Below are 17,337 nucleotides of genomic sequence, written 5' to 3'. Positions count from 1 at the left end.
TCTGAACACTCTTTCTCTAGAAAATGCAACTGGACATTTGGAGCGCTAAGAGCGTAGTAGTGGAAAAAGGAATATATTCAAATATAAACTACACAGAAGCATTCTGTGAAACTTCTTTCTGATCTGAGCATTCAGCTAACAGAGTTAAACCATACTTTTGATTGAGCAGTTTTGAAACACTCTGTCTGTAGAAAATGCAACTGGACATTCGTAGCGCTAAGTGGGTAAAAGTGGAAAAAAGAATATGTTCAAATATAAACTACACAGAAGCATTCTGTGAAACTTCTTTCTGTTCTGTGCATTCAAATAACAGAGTTGAACCTTACTTTTGATTGAGCCGTTCTGAAACACTCTTTCTGTAGAAACTGCAATTGGACATTCTGAGCGCTAGGAGGCCTATATTGGGAAAAAGAATGTCTACAAATAAAAACTACACAGAAGAATTGTGTGAAACATCTTTCTGTTCTGTTTGTTCAACTAAAAGAGTTGAACCTTAGTTTTGATTGAGCCGTTCTGAAACACTCTTTCTGTAGAAAATGCAAGTGGAGATTCGGAGCGCTAAGAGGGTAATAGTGGAGAAAGGAATGTCTCCAAATATAAACTACACAGAATCATTCTGTGAAACTTCTTTCTGATCTGTGCATTCAGCTAACAGAGTTGAACCATACTTTTGATTGAACAGATCTGAACACTCTTTCTATAGAAAATGCAACTAGACATTTGGAGCGCTAAGAGAGTAGTAGTGGAAAAAGGAATATATTCAAATATAAACTACACAGAAGCATTCTGTGAAACTTCTTTCTGATCTGAGCATTCAGCTAACAGAGTTAAACCATACTTTTGATTGAGCAGTTTTGAAACACTCTGTCTGTAGAAAATGCAACTGGACATTCGTAGCGCTAAGTGGGTAATAGTGGAAAAAAGAATATGTTCAAATATAAACTACACAGAAGCATTCTATGAAACTTCTTTCTGTTCTGTGCATTCCACTAACAGAGTTGAACCTTACTTTTGATTGAGCCGTTCTGAAACACTCTTTCTGTAGAAACTGCAATTGGACATTCTGAGCGCTAGGAGGCCTATATTGGGAAAAAGAATGTCTACAAATAAAAACTACACAGAAGAATTGTGTGAAACTTCTTTCTGTTCTGTTTGTTCAACTAAAAGAGTTGAACCTTAGTTTTGATAGAGCCGTTCTGAAACACTCTTTCTGTAGAAAATGCAAGTGGAGATTCGGAGCGCTAAGAGGGTAATAGTGGAAAAAGGAATGTCTCCAAATATAAACTACACAGAATCATTCTGTGAAACTTCTTTCTGATCTGTGCATTCAGCTAACAGAGTTAAACCATACTTTTGATTGAGCAGATCTGAACACTCTTTCTGTAGAAAATGCAACTGGACATTTGGTGCGCTAAGAGAGTAGTAGTGGAAAAAGGAATATATTCAAATATAAACTACACAGAAGCATTCTGTGAAACTTCTTTCTGATCTGAGCATTCAGCTAACAGAGTTAAACCATACTTTTGATTGAGCAGTTTTGAAACACTCTGTCTGTAGAAAATGCAACTGGACATTCGTAGCGCTAAGTGGGTAATAGTGGAAAAAAGAATATGTTCAAATATAAACTACACAGAAGCATTGTATGAAACTTCTTTCTGTTCTGTGCATTCAACTAACAGAGTTGAACCTTACTTTTGATTGAGCCTTTCTGAAACACTCTTTCTGTAGAAACTGCAATTGGACATTCTGAGCGCTAAGAGGCCTCTATTGGGAAAAATAATATCTTCAAATAAAAACTACACAGAAGCATTGTGTGAAACTTATTTCTGATATGTTCATTAAGCTAACAGAGTTAAACCATACTTTTGATTGCGCAGTTCTGAACACTCTTTCTGTAGAAAATGCAAGTGGACATTCGGAGCGCTAAGAGGGTAATAGTGGAAAAAGGAATATATTCAAATATAAACTACACAGTAGCATTCTGTGACAATTCTTTCTGTTCTGTGCATTCAACTAACAGAGTTGAACCTTACTTTTGATTGAGCCGTTCTGAAACACTCTTTCTGTAGAAACTGCAATTGGACATGCTAAGCGCTAAGAGGCCTACATTGGGAAAAAGAATATCTTCAAATAAAAACTACACAGATGCATTCTGTGAAACTTATTTCTGTTCTGTAAATTCAGTTAACAGAGATAAAACATATTTTTGATTGAGCAGTTATGAAACACTCTTTTTGTAGAAAATGCAAGTGGAGATTCGGAGCGCTAAGAGGGTAATAGTGGAAAAAGGAATGTCTTCAAATATAAACTAAACAGAATCATTCGGTGAAACTTCTTTCTGATCTGTGCATTCAGCTAACAGAGTTAAACCATACTTTTGATTGAGCAGATCTGAACACTCTTTCTGTAGAAAATGCAACTGGACATTTGGAGCGCTAAGAGCGTAGTAGTGGAAAAAGGAATATATTCAAATATAAACTACACAGAAGCATTCTGTGAAAATTCTTTCTGATCTGAGCATTCAGCTAACAGAGTTAAACCATACTTTTGATTGAGCAGTTTTGAAACACTCTGTCTGTAGAAAATGCAACTGGACATTCGTAGCGCTAAGTGGGTAATAGTGGAAAAAAGAATATGTTCAAATATAAACTACACAGAAGCATTCTATGAAACTTCTTTCTGTTCTGTGCATTCCACTAACAGAGTTTAACCTTACTTTTGATTGAGCCGTTCTGAAACACTCTTTCTGTAGAAACTGCAATTGGACATTCTGAGCGCTAGGAGGCCTATATTGGGAAAAAGAATGTCTACAAATAAAAACTACACAGAAGAATTGTGTGAAACTTCTTTCTGTTCTGTTTGTTCAACTAAAAGAGTTGAACCTTAGTTTTGATAGAGCCGTTCTGAAACACTCTTTCTGTAGAAAATGCAAGTGGAGATTCGGAGCGCTAAGAGGGTAATAGTGGAAAAAGGAATGTCTCCAAATATAAACTACACAGAATCATTCTGTGAAACTTCTTTCTGATCTGTGCATTCAGCTAACAGAGTTAAACCATACTTTTGATTGAGCAGATCTGAACACTCTTTCTGTAGAAAATGCAACTGGACATTTGGTGCGCTAAGAGAGTAGTAGTGGAAAAAGGAATATATTCAAATATAAACTACACAGAAGCATTCTGTGAAACTTCTTTCTGATCTGAGCATTCAGCTAACAGAGTTAAACCATACTTTTGATTGAGCAGTTTTGAAACACTCTGTCTGTAGAAAATGCAACTGGACATTCGTAGCGCTAAGTGGGTAATAGTGGAAAAAAGAATATGTTCAAATATAAACTACACAGAAGCATTGTATGAAACTTCTTTCTGTTCTGTGCATTCAACTAACAGAGTTGAACCTTACTTTTGATTGAGCCTTTCTGAAACACTCTTTCTGTAGAAACTGCAATTGGACATTCTGAGCGCTAAGAGGCCTCTATTGGGAAAAATAATATCTTCAAATAAAAACTACACAGAAGCATTGTGTGAAACTTATTTCTGATATGTTCATTAAGCTAACAGAGTTAAACCATACTTTTGATTGCGCAGTTCTGAACACTCTTTCTGTAGAAAATGCAAGTGGACATTCGGAGCGCTAAGAGGGTAATAGTGGAAAAAGGAATATATTCAAATATAAACTACACAGTAGCATTCTGTGAAAATACTTTCTGTTCTGTGCATTCAACTAACAGAGTTGAACCTTATTTTTGATTGAGCCGTTCTGAAACACTCTTTCTGTAGAAACTGCAATTGGACATGCTAAGCGCTAAGAGGCCTACATTGGGAAAAAGAATATCTTCAAATAAAAACTACACAGATGCATTCTGTGAAACTTATTTCTGATCTGTAAATTCAGGTAACAGAGATAAAGCATATTTTTGATTGAGCAGTTATGAAACACTCTTTTTGTAGAAAATGCAAGTGGAGATTCGGAGCGCTAAGAGGGTAATAGTGGAAAAAGGAATGTCTTCAAATATAAACTACACAGAAACATTCGGTGAAACTTCTTTCTGATCTGTGCATTCAGCTAACAGAGTTAAACCATACTTTTGATTGAGCAGATCTGAACACTCTTTCTGTAGAAAATGCAACTGGACATTTGGAGCGCTAAGAGCGTAGTAGTGGAAAAAGGAATATATTCAAATATAAACTACACAGTAGCATTCTGTGAAAATTCTTTCTGTTCTGTGCATTCAACTAACAGAGTTGAACCTTACTTTTGATTGAGCCGTTATGAAACACTCTTTCTGTAGAAACTGCAATTGGACATTCTGAGCGCTAAGAGGCCTCTATTGGGAAAAAGAATGTCTACAAATAAAAACTACACAGAAGAATTGTGTGAAACTTCTTTCTGTTCTGTTTGTTCAACTAAAAGAGTTGAACCTTTGTTTTGATTGAGCCGTTCTGAAACACTCTTTCTGTAGAAAATGCAAGTGGAGGTTCGGAGCGCTAAGAGGGTAATAGTGGAAATAGGAATGTCTCCAAATATAAACTACACAGAATCATTCTGTGAAACTTCTTTCTGATCTGTGCATTCAGTTAACAGTGTTAAACCATACTTTTGATTGAGCAGATCTGAACACTCTTTCTGTAGAAAATGCAACTGGACATTTGGAGCGCTAAGAGAGTAGTAGTGGAAAAAGGAATATATTCAAATATAAACTACACAGAAGCATTCTGTGAAACTTCTTTCTGATCTGAGCATTCAGCTAACAGAGTTAAACCATACTTTTGATTGAGCAGTTTTGAAACACTCTGTCTGTAGAAAATGCAACTGGACATTCGTAGCGCTAAGTGGGTAAAAGTGGAAAAAAGAATATGTTCAAATATAAACTACACAGAAGCATTGTATGAAACTTCTTTCTGTTCTGTGCATTCAACTAACAGAGTTGAACCTTAATTTTGACTGAGCCGTTCTGAAACACTCTTTCTGTAGAATCTGCAATTGGACATTCTGAGCGCTAAGAGGCCTATATTGGGAAAAAGAATGTCTACAAATAAAAACTACACAGAAGAATTGTGTGAAACATCTTTCTGTTCTGTTTGTTCAACTAAAAGAGTTGAACCTTAGTTTTGATTGAGCCGTTCTGAAACACTCCTTCTGTAGAAAATGCAAGTGGAGATTCGGAGCGCTAAGAGGGTAATAGTGGAAAAAGGAATGTCTCCAAATATAAACTACACAGAATCATTCTGTGAAACTTCTTTCTGATCTGTGCATTCAGCTAACAGAGTTAAACCATACTTTTGATTGAACAGATCTGAACACTCTTTCTATAGAAAATGCAACTAGACATTTGGAGCGCTAAGAGAGTAGTAGTGGAAAAAGGAATATATTGAAATATAAACTACACAGAAGCATTCTGTGAAACTTCTTTCTGATCTGAGCATTCAGCTAACAGAGTTAAACCATACTTTTGATTGAGCAGTTTTGAAACACTCTGTCTTTAGAAAATGCAACTGGACATTCGTAGCGCTAAGTGGGTAATAGTGGAAAAAAGAATATGTTCAAATATAAACTACACAGAAGCATTGTATGAAACTTCTTTCTGTTCTGTGCATTCAACTAACAGAGTTGAACCTTACTTTTGATTGAGCCTTTCTGAAACACTCTTTCTGTAGAAACTGCAATTGGACATTCTGAGCGCTAAGAGGCCTCTATTGGGAAAAATAATATCTTCAAATAAAAACTACACAGAAGCATTGTGTGAAACTTATTTCTGATATGTTCATTAAGCTAACAGAGTTAAACCATACTTTTGATTGCGCAGTTCTGAACACTCTTTCTGTAGAAAATGCAAGTGGACATTCGGAGCGCTAAGAGGGTAATAGTGGAAAAAGGAATATATTCAAATATAAACTACACAGTAGCATTCTGTGACAATTCTTTCTGTTCTGTGCATTCAACTAACAGAGTTGAACCTTACTTTTGATTGAGCCGTTCTGAAACACTCTTTCTGTAGAAACTGCAATTGGACATGCTAAGCGCTAAGAGGCCTACATTGGGAAAAAGAATATCTTCAAATAAAAACTACACAGATGCATTCTGTGAAACTTATTTCTGTTCTGTAAATTCAGTTAACAGAGATAAAACATATTTTTGATTGAGCAGTTATGAAACACTCTTTTTGTAGAAAATGCAAGTGGAGATTCGGAGCGCTAAGAGGGTAATAGTGGAAAAAGGAATGTCTTCAAATATAAACTACACAGATTCATTCGGTGAAACTTCTTTCTGATCTGTGCATTCAGCTAACAGAGTTAAACCATACTTTTGATTGAGCAGATCTGAACACTCTTTCTGTAGAAAATGCAACTGGACATTTGGAGCGCTAAGAGCGTAGTAGTGGAAAAAGGAATATATTCAAATATAAACTACACAGAAGCATTCTGTGAAAATTCTTTCTGATCTGAGCATTCAGCTAACAGAGTTAAACCATACTTTTGATTGAGCAGTTTTGAAACACTCTGTCTGTAGAAAATGCAACTGGACATTCGTAGCGCTAAGTGGGTAATAGTGGAAAAAAGAATATGTTCAAATATAAACTACACAGAAGCATTCTGTGAAACTTCTTTCTGTTCTGTGCATTCCACTAACAGAGTTGAACCTTACTTTTGATTGAGCCGTTCTGAAACACTCTTTCTGTAGAAACTGCAATTGGACATTCTGAGCGCTAGGAGGCCTATATTGGGAAAAAGAATGTCTACAAATAAAAACTACACAGAAGAATTGTGTGAAACTTCTTTCTGTTCTGTTTGTTCAACTAAAAGAGTTGAACCTTAGTTTTGATAGAGCCGTTCTGAAACACTCTTTCTGTAGAAAATGCAAGTGGAGATTCGGAGCGCTAAGAGGGTAATAGTGGAAAAAGGAATGTCTCCAAATATAAACTACACAGAATCATTCTGTGAAACTTCTTTCTGATCTGTGCATTCAGCTAACAGAGTTAAACCATACTTTTGATTGAGCAGATCTGAACACTCTTTCTGTAGAAAATGCAACTGGACATTTGGTGCGCTAAGAGAGTAGTAGTGGAAAAAGGAATATATTCAAATATAAACTACACAGAAGCATTCTGTGAAACTTCTTTCTGATCTGAGCATTCAGCTAACAGAGTTAAACCATACTTTTGATTGAGCAGTTTTGAAACACTCTGTCTGTAGAAAATGCAACTGGACATTCGTAGCGCTAAGTGGGTAATAGTGGAAAAAAGAATATGTTCAAATATAAACTACACAGAAGCATTGTATGAAACTTCTTTCTGTTCTGTGCATTCAACTAACAGAGTTGAACCTTACTTTTGATTGAGCCTTTCTGAAACACTTTTCTGTAGAAACTGCAATTGGACATTCTGAGCGCTAAGAGGCCTCTATTGGGAAAAATAATATCTTCAAATAAAAACTACACAGAAGCATTGTGTGAAACTTATTTCTGATATGTTCATTAAGCTAACAGAGTTAAACCATACTTTTGATTGCGCAGTTCTGAACACTCTTTCTGTAGAAAATGCAAGTGGACATTCGGAGCGCTAAGAGGGTAATAGTGGAAAAAGGAATATATTCAAATATAAACTACACAGTAGCATTCTGTGAAAATACTTTCTGTTCTGTGCATTCAACTAACAGAGTTGAACCTTACTTTTGATTGAGCCGTTCTGAAACACTCTTTCTGTAGAAACTGCAATTGGACATGCTAAGCGCTAAGAGGCCTACATTGGGAAAAAGAATATCTTCAAATAAAAACTACACAGATGCATTCTGTGAAACTTATTTCTGATCTGTAAATTCAGGTAACAGAGATAAAGCATATTTTTGATTGAGCAGTTATGAAACACTCTTTTTGTAGAAAATGCAAGTGGAGATTCGGAGCGCTAAGAGGGTAATAGTGGAAAAAGGAATGTCTTCAAATATAAACTACACAGAAACATTCGGTGAAACTTCTTTCTGATCTGTGCATTCAGCTAACAGAGTTAAACCATACTTTTGATTGAGCAGATCTGAACACTCTTTCTGTAGAAAATGCAACTGGACATTTGGAGCGCTAAGAGCGTAGTAGTGGAAAAAGGAATATATTCAAATATAAACTACACAGTAGCATTCTGTGAAAATTCTTTCTGTTCTGTGCATTCAACTAACAGAGTTGAACCTTACTTTTGATTGAGCCGTTCTGAAACACTCTTTCTGTAGAAACTGCAATTGGACATTCTGAGCGCTAAGAGGCCTCTATTGGGAAAAAGAATGTCTACAAATAAAAACTACACAGAAGAATTGTGTGAAACTTCTTTCTGTTCTGTTTGTTCAACTAAAAGAGTTGAACCTTTGTTTTGATTGAGCCGTTCTGAAACACTCTTTCTGTAGAAAATGCAAGTGGAGTTTCGGAGCGCTAAGAGGGTAATAGTGGAAATAGGAATGTCTCCAAATATAAACTACACAGAATCATTCTGTGAAACTTCTTTCTGATCTGTGCATTCAGTTAACAGTGTTAAACCATACTTTTGATTGAGCAGATCTGAACACTCTTTCTGTAGAAAATGCAACTGGACATTTGGAGCGCTAAGAGAGTAGTAGTGGAAAAAGGAATATATTCAAATATAAACTACACAGAAGCATTCTGTGAAACTTCTTTCTGATCTGAGCATTCAGCTAACAGAGTTAAACCATACTTTTGATTGAGCAGTTTTGAAACACTCTGTCTGTAGAAAATGCAACTGGACATTCGTAGCGCTAAGTGGGTAATAGTGGAAAAAAGAATATGTTCAAATATAAACTACACAGAAGCATTGTATGAAACTTCTTTCTGTTCTGTGCATTCAACTAACAGAGTTGAACCTTACTTTTGATTGAGCCTTTCTGAAAAACTCTTTCTGTAGAAACTGCAATTGGACATTCAGAGCGCTAAGAGGCCTCTATTGGGAAAAATAATATCTTCAAATAAAAACTACACAGAAGCATTGTGTGAAACTTATTTCTGATATGTTCATTAAGCTAACAGAGTTAAACCATACTTTTGATTGCGCAGTTCGGAACACTCTTTCTGTAGAAAATGCAAGTGGACAATCGGAGCGCTAAGAGGGTAATAGTGGAAAAAGGAATATATTCAAATATAAAATACACAGTAGCATTCTGTGAAAACTCTTACTGTTCTGTGCATTCAGCTAACAGAGTTGAACCTTACTTTTGATTGAGCCGTTCTGAAACACTCTTTCTCTAGAAACTGCAATTGGACATGCTAAGCGCTAAGAGGCCTACATTGGGAAAAAGAATATCTTCAAATAAAAACTATAAAGATGCATTCTGTGAAACTTATTTCTGATGTGTAAATTCAGTTAACAGAGATAAAACATATTTTTGATTGAGCAGTTATGAAACACTCTTTTTGTAGAAAATGCAAGTGGAGATTCGGAGCGCTAAGAGGGTAATAGTGGAAAAAGGAATGTCTTCAAATATAAACTACACAGAATCATTCGGTGAAACTTCTTTCTGATCTGTGCATTCAGCTAACAGAGTTAAACCATACTTTTGATTGAGCAGATCTGAACACTCTTTCTGTAGAAAATGCAACTGGACATTTGGAGCGCTAAGAGCGTAGTAGTGGAAAAAGGAATATATTCAAATATAAACTACACAGAAGCATTCTGTGAAACTTCTTTCTGATCTGAGCATTCAGCTAACAGAGTTAAACCATACTTTTGATTGAGCAGTTTTGAAACACTCTGTCTGTAGAAAATGCAACTGGACATTTGTAGCGCTAAGTGGGTAAAAGTGGAAAAAAGAATATGTTCAAATATAAACTACACAGAAGCATTCTGTGAAACTTCTTTCTGTTCTGTGCATTCAAATAACAGAGTTGAACCTTACTTTTGATTGAGCCGTTCTGAAACACTCTTTCTGTAGAAACTGCAATTGGACATTCTGAGCGCTAGGAGGCCTATATTGGGAAAAAGAATGTCTACAAATAAAAACTACACAGAAGAATTGTGTGAAACATCTTTCTGTTCTGTTTGTTCAACTAAAAGAGTTGAACCTTAGTTTTGATTGAGCCGTTCTGAAACACTCTTTCTGTAGAAAATGCAAGTGGAGATTCGGAGCGCTAAGAGGGTAATAGTGGAAAAAGGAATGTCTCCAAATATAAACTACACAGAATCATTCTGTGAAACTTCTTTCTGATCTGTGCATTCAGCTAACAGAGTTAAACCATACTTTTGATTGAACAGATCTGAACACTCTTTCTATAGAAAATGCAACTAGACATTTGGAGCGCTAAGAGAGTAGTAGTGGAAAAAGGAATATATTCAAATATAAACTACACAGAAGCATTCTGTGAAACTTCTTTCTGATCTGAGCATTCAGCTAACAGAGTTAAACCATACTTTTGATTGAGCAGTTTTGAAACACTCTGTCTTTAGAAAATGCAACTGGACATTCGTAGCGCTAAGTGGGTAATAGTGGAAAAAAGAATATGTTCAAATATAAACTACACAGAAGCATTGTATGAAACTTCTTTCTGTTCTGTGCATTCAACTAACAGAGTTGAACCTTACTTTTGATTGAGCCTTTCTGAAACACTCTTTCTGTAGAAACTGCAATTGGACATTCTGAGCGCTAAGAGGCCTCTATTGGGAAAAATAATATCTTCAAATAAAAACTACACAGAAGCATTGTGTGAAACTTATTTCTGATATGTTCATTAAGCTAACAGAGTTAAACCATACTTTTGATTGCGCAGTTCTGAACACTCTTTCTGTAGAAAATGCAAGTGGACATTCGGAGCGCTAAGAGGGTAATAGTGGAAAAAGGAATATATTCAAATATAAACTACACAGTAGCATTCTGTGAAAATTCATTCTGTTCTGTGCATTCAACTAACAGAGTTGAACCTTACTTTTGATTGAGCCGTTCTGAAACACTCTTTCTGTAGAAACTGCAATTGGACATGCTAAGCGCTAAGAGGCCTACATTGGGAAAAAGAATATCTTCAAATAAAAACTACACAGATGCATTCTGTGAAACATATTTTTGATCTGTAAATTCAGGTAACAGAGATAAATCATATTTTTGATTGAGCAGTTATGAAACACTCTTTTTGTAGAAAATGCAAGTGGAGATTCGGAGCGCTAAGAGGGTAATAGTGGAAAAAGGAATGTCTTCAAATATAAACTACACAGAAACATTCGGTGAAACTTCTTTCTGATCTGTGCATTCAGCTAACAGAGTTAAACCATACTTTTGATTGAGCAGATCTGAACACTCTTGCTGTAGAAAATGCAACTGGACATTTGGAGCGCTAAGAGCGTAGTAGTGGAAAAAGGAATATATTCAAATATAAACTACACAGTAGCATTCTGTGAAAATTCTTTCTGTTCTGTGCATTCAACTAACAGAGTTGAACCTTACTTTTGATTGAGGCGTTCTGAAACACTCTTTCTGTAGAAACTGCAATTGGACATTCTGAGCGCTAGGAGGCCTATATTGGGAAAAAGAATGTCTACAAATAAAAACTACACAGAAGAATTGTGTGAAACATCTTTCTGTTCTGTTTGTTCAACTAAAAGAGTTGAACCTTAGTTTTGATTGAGCCGTTCTGAAACACTCCTTCTGTAGAAAATGCAAGTGGAGATTCGGAGCGCTAAGAGGGTAATAGTGGAAAAAGGAATGTCTCCAAATATAAACTACACAGAATCATTCTGTGAAACTTCTTTCTGATCTGTGCATTCAGCTAACAGAGTTAAACCATACTTTTGATTGAACAGATCTGAACACTCTTTCTATAGAAAATGCACCTAGACATTTGGAGCGCTAAGAGAGTAGTAGTGGAAAAAGGAATATATTGAAATATAAACTACACAGAAGCATTCTGTGAAACTTCTTTCTGATCTGAGCATTCAGCTAACAGAGTTAAACCATACTTTTGATTGAGCAGTTTTGAAACACTCTGTCTTTAGAAAATGCAACTGGACATTCGTAGCGCTAAGTGGGTAATAGTGGAAAAAAGAATATGTTCAAATATAAACTACACAGAAGCATTGTATGAAACTTCTTTCTGTTCTGTGCATTCAACTAACAGAGTTGAACCTTACTTTTGATTGAGCCTTTCTGAAACACTCTTTCTGTAGAAACTGCTATTGGACATTCTGAGCGCTAAGAGGCCTCTATTGGGAAAAATAATATCTTCAAATAAAAACTACACAGAAGCATTGTGTGAAACTTATTTCTGATATGTTCATTAAGCTAACAGAGTTAAACCATACTTTTGATTGCGCAGTTCTGAACACTCTTTCTGTAGAAAATGCAAGTGGACATTCGGAGCGCTAAGAGGGTAATAGTGGAAAAAGGAATATATTCAAATATAAACTACACAGTAGCATTCTGTGACAATTCTTTCTGTTCTGTGCATTCAACTAACAGAGTTGAACCTTACTTTTGATTGAGCCGTTCTGAAACACTCTTTCTGTAGAAACTGCAATTGGACATGCTAAGCGCTAAGAGGCCTACATTGGGAAAAAGAATATCTTCAAATAAAAACTACACAGATGCATTCTGTGAAACTTATTTCTGTTCTTTAAATTCAGTTAACAGAGATAAAACATATTTTTGATTGAGCAGTTATGAAACACTCTTTTTGTAGAAAATGCAAGTGGAGATTCGGAGCGCTAAGAGGGTAATAGTGGAAAAAGGAATGTCTTCAAATATAAACTACACAGAATCATTCGGTGAAACTTCTTTCTGATCTGTGCATTCAGCTAACAGAGTTAAACCATACTTTTGATTGAGCAGATCTGAACACTCTTTCTGTAGAAAATGCAACTGGACATTTGGAGCGCTAAGAGCGTAGTAGTGGAAAAAGGAATATATTGAAATATAAACTACACAGAAGCATTCTGTGAAAATTCTTTCTGATCTGAGCATTCAGCTAACAGAGTTAAACCATACTTTTGATTGAGCAGTTTTGAAACACTCTGTCTGTAGAAAATGCAACTGGACATTCGTAGCGCTAAGTGGGTAATAGTGGAAAAAAGAATATGTTCAAATATAAACTACACAGAAGCATTCTGTGAAACTTCTTTCTGTTCTGTGCATTCCACTAACAGAGTTGAACCTTACTTTTGTTTGAGCCGTTCTGAAACACTCTTTCTGTAGAAACTGCAATTGGACATTCTGAGCGCTAGGAGGCCTATATTGGGAAAAAGAATGTCTACAAATAAAAACTACACAGAAGAATTGTGTGAAACTTCTTTCTGTTCTGTTTGTTCAACTAAAAGAGTTGAACCTTAGTTTTGATAGAGCCGTTCTGAAACACTCTTTCTGTAGAAAATGCAAGTGGAGATTCGGAGCGCTAAGAGGGTAATAGTGGAAAAAGGAATGTCTCCAAATATAAACTACACAGAATCATTCTGTGAAACTTCTTTCTGATCTGTGCATTCAGCTAACAGAGTTAAACCATACTTTTGATTGAGCAGATCTGAACACTCTTTCTGTAGAAAATGCAACTGGACATTTGGTGCGCTAAGAGAGTAGTAGTGGAAAAAGGAATATATTCAAATATAAACTACACAGAAGCATTCTGTGAAACTTCTTTCTGATCTGAGCATTCAGCTAACAGAGTTAAACCATACTTTTGATTGAGCAGTTTTGAAACACTCTGTCTGTAGAAAATGCAACTGGACATTCGTAGCGCTAAGTGGGTAATAGTGGAAAAAAGAATATGTTCAAATATAAACTACACAGAAGCATTGTATGAAACTTCTTTCTGTTCTGTGCATTCAACTAACAGAGTTGAACCTTACTTTTGATTGAGCCTTTCTGAAACACTCTTTCTGTAGAAACTGCAATTGGACATTCTGAGCGCTAAGAGGCCTCTATTGGGAAAAATAATATCTTCAAATAAAAACTACACAGAAGCATTGTGTGAAACTTATTTCTGATATGTTCATTAAGCTAACAGAGTTAAACCATACTTTTGATTGCGCAGTTCTGAACACTCTTTCTGTAGAAAATGCAAGTGGACATTCGGAGCGCTAAGAGGGTAATAGTGGAAAAAGGAATATATTCAAATATAAACTACACAGTAGCATTCTGTGAAAATACTTTCTGTTCTGTGCATTCAACTAACAGAGTTGAACCTTACTTTTGATTGAGCCGTTCTGAAACACTCTTTCTGTAGAAACTGCAATTGGACATGCTAAGCGCTAAGAGGCCTACATTGGGAAAAAGAATATCTTCAAATAAAAACTACACAGATGCATTCTGTGAAACTTATTTCTGATCTGTAAATTCAGGTAACAGAGATAAAGCATATTTTTGATTGAGCAGTTATGAAACACTCTTTTTGTAGAAAATGCAAGTGGAGATTCGGAGCGCTAAGAGGGTAATAGTGGAAAAAGGAATGTCTTCAAATATAAACTACACAGAAACATTCGGTGAAACTTCTTTCTGATCTGTGCATTCAGCTAACAGAGTTAAACCATACTTTTGATTGAGCAGATCTGAACACTCTTTCTGTAGAAAATGCAACTGGACATTTGGAGCGCTAAGAGCGTAGTAGTGGAAAAAGGAATATATTCAAATATAAACTACACAGTAGCATTCTGTGAAAATTCTTTCTGTTCTGTGCATTCAACTAACAGAGTTGAACCTTACTTTTGATTGAGCCGTTCTGAAACACTCTTTCTGTAGAAACTGCAATTGGACATTCTGAGCGCTAAGAGGCCTCTATTGGGAAAAAGAATGTCTACAAATAAAAACTACACAGAAGAATTGTGTGAAACTTCTTTCTGTTCTGTTTGTTCAACTAAAAGAGTTGAACCTTTGTTTTGATTGAGCCGTTCTGAAACACTCTTTCTGTAGAAAATGCAAGTGGAGGTTCGGAGCGCTAAGAGGGTAATAGTGGAAATAGGAATGTCTCCAAATATAAACTACACAGAATCATTCTGTGAAACTTCTTTCTGATCTGTGCATTCAGTTAACAGTGTTAAACCATACTTTTGATTGAGCAGATCTGAACACTCTTTCTGTAGAAAATGCAACTGGACATTTGGAGCGCTAAGAGAGTATTAGTGGAAAAAGGAATATATTCAAATATAAACTACACAGAAGCATTCTGTGAAACTTCTTTCTGATCTGAGCATTCAGCTAACAGAGTTAAACCATACTTTTGATTGAGCAGTTTTGAAACACTCTGTCTGTAGAAAATGCAACTGGACATTCGTAGCGCTAAGTGGGTAATAGTGGAAAAAAGAATATGTTCAAATATAAACTACACAGAAGCATTGTATGAAACTTCTTTCTGTTCTGTGCATTCAACTAACAGAGTTGAACCTTACTTTTGATTGAGCCTTTCTGAAACACTCTTTCTGTAGAAACTGCAATTGGACATTCAGAGCGCTAAGAGGCCTCTATTGGGAAAAATAATATCTTCAAATAAAAACTACACAGAAGCATTGTGTGAAACTTATTTCTGATATGTTCATTAAGCTAACAGAGTTAAACCATACTTTTGATTGCGCAGTTCGGAACACTCTTTCTGTAGAAAATGCAAGTGGACATTCGGAGCGCTAAGAGGGTAATAGTGGAAAAAGGAATATATTCAAATATAAACTACACAGTAGCATTCTGTGAAAACTCTTACTATTCTGTGCATTCAGCTAACAGAGTTGAACCTTACTTTTGATTGAGCCGTTCTGAAACACTCTTTCTGTAGAAACTGCAATTGGACATGCTAAGCGCTAAGAGGCCTACATTGGGAAAAAGAATATCTTCAAATAAAAACTATAAAGATGCATTCTGTGAAACTTATTTCTGATGTGTAAATTCAGTTAACAGAGATAAAACATATTTTTGATTGAGCAGTTATGAAACACTCTTTTTGTAGAAAATGCAAGTGGAGATTCGGAGCGCTAAGAGGGTAATAGTGGAAAAAGGAATGTCTTCAAATATAAACTACACAGAATCATTCGGTGAAACTTCTTTCTGATCTGTGCATTCAGCTAACAGAGTTAAACCATACTTTTGATTGAGCAGATCTGAACACTCTTTCTGTAGAAAATGCAACTGGACATTTGGAGCGCTAAGAGCGTAGTAGTGGAAAAAGGAATATATTCAAATATAAACTACACAGAAGCATTCTGTGAAACTTCTTTCTGATCTGAGCATTCAGCTAACAGAGTTAAACCATACTTTTGATTGAGCAGTTTTGAAACACTCTGTCTGTAGAAAATGCAACTGGACATTCGTAGCGCTAAGTGGGTAAAAGTGGAAAAAAGAATATGTTCAAATATAAACTACACAGAAGCATTCTGTGAAACTTCTTTCTGTTCTGTGCATTCAAATAACAGAGTTGAACCTTACTTTTGATTGAGCCGTTCTGAAACACTCTTTCTGTAGAAACTGCAATTGGACATTCTGAGCGCTAGGAGGCCTATATTGGGAAAAAGAATGTCTACAAATAAAAACTACACAGAAGAATTGTGTGAAACATCTTTCTGTTCTGTTTGTTCAACTAAAAGAGTTGAACCTTAGTTTTGATTGAGCCGTTCTGAAACACTCTTTCTGTAGAAAATGCAAGTGGAGATTCGGAGCGCTAAGAGGGTAATAGTGGAAAAAGGAATGTCTCCAAATATAAACTACACAGAATCATTCTGTGAAACTTCTTTCTGATCTGTGCATTCAGCTAACAGAGTTAAACCATACTTTTGATTGAACAGATCTGAACACTCTTTCTATAGAAAATGCAACTAGACATTTGGAGCGCTAAGAGAGTAGTAGTGGAAAAAGGAATATATTCAAATATAAACTACACAGAAGCATTCTGTGAAACTTCTTTCTGATCTGAGCATTCAGCTAACAGAGTTAAACCATACTTTTGATTGAGCAGTTTTGAAACACTCTGTCTTTAGAAAATGCAACTGGACATTCGTAGCGCTAAGTGGGTAATAGTGGAAAAAAGAATATGTTCAAATATAAACTACACAGAAGCATTGTATGAAACTCCTTTCTGTTCTGTGCATTCAACTAACAGAGTTGAACCTTACTTTTGATTGAGCCTTTCTGAAACACTCTTTCTGTAGAAACTGCAATTGGACATTCTGAGCGCTAAGAGGCCTCTATTGGGAAAAATAATATCTTCAAATAAAAACTACACAGAAGCATTGTGTGAAACTTATTTCTGATGTGTTCATTAAGCTAACAGAGTTAAACCATACTTTTGATTGCGCAGTTCTGAACACTCTTTCTGTAGAAAATGCAAGTGGACATTCGGAGCGCTAAGAGGGTAATAGTGGAAAAAGGAATATATTCAAATATAAACTACACAGTA

Source organism: Symphalangus syndactylus, chromosome 2 (genome assembly GCF_028878055.3).
Source record: "Symphalangus syndactylus isolate Jambi chromosome 2, NHGRI_mSymSyn1-v2.1_pri, whole genome shotgun sequence".
Taxonomy (NCBI): Eukaryota; Metazoa; Chordata; class Mammalia; order Primates; family Hylobatidae; genus Symphalangus; species Symphalangus syndactylus.
This window is presented reverse-complemented; position numbering follows the sequence as displayed.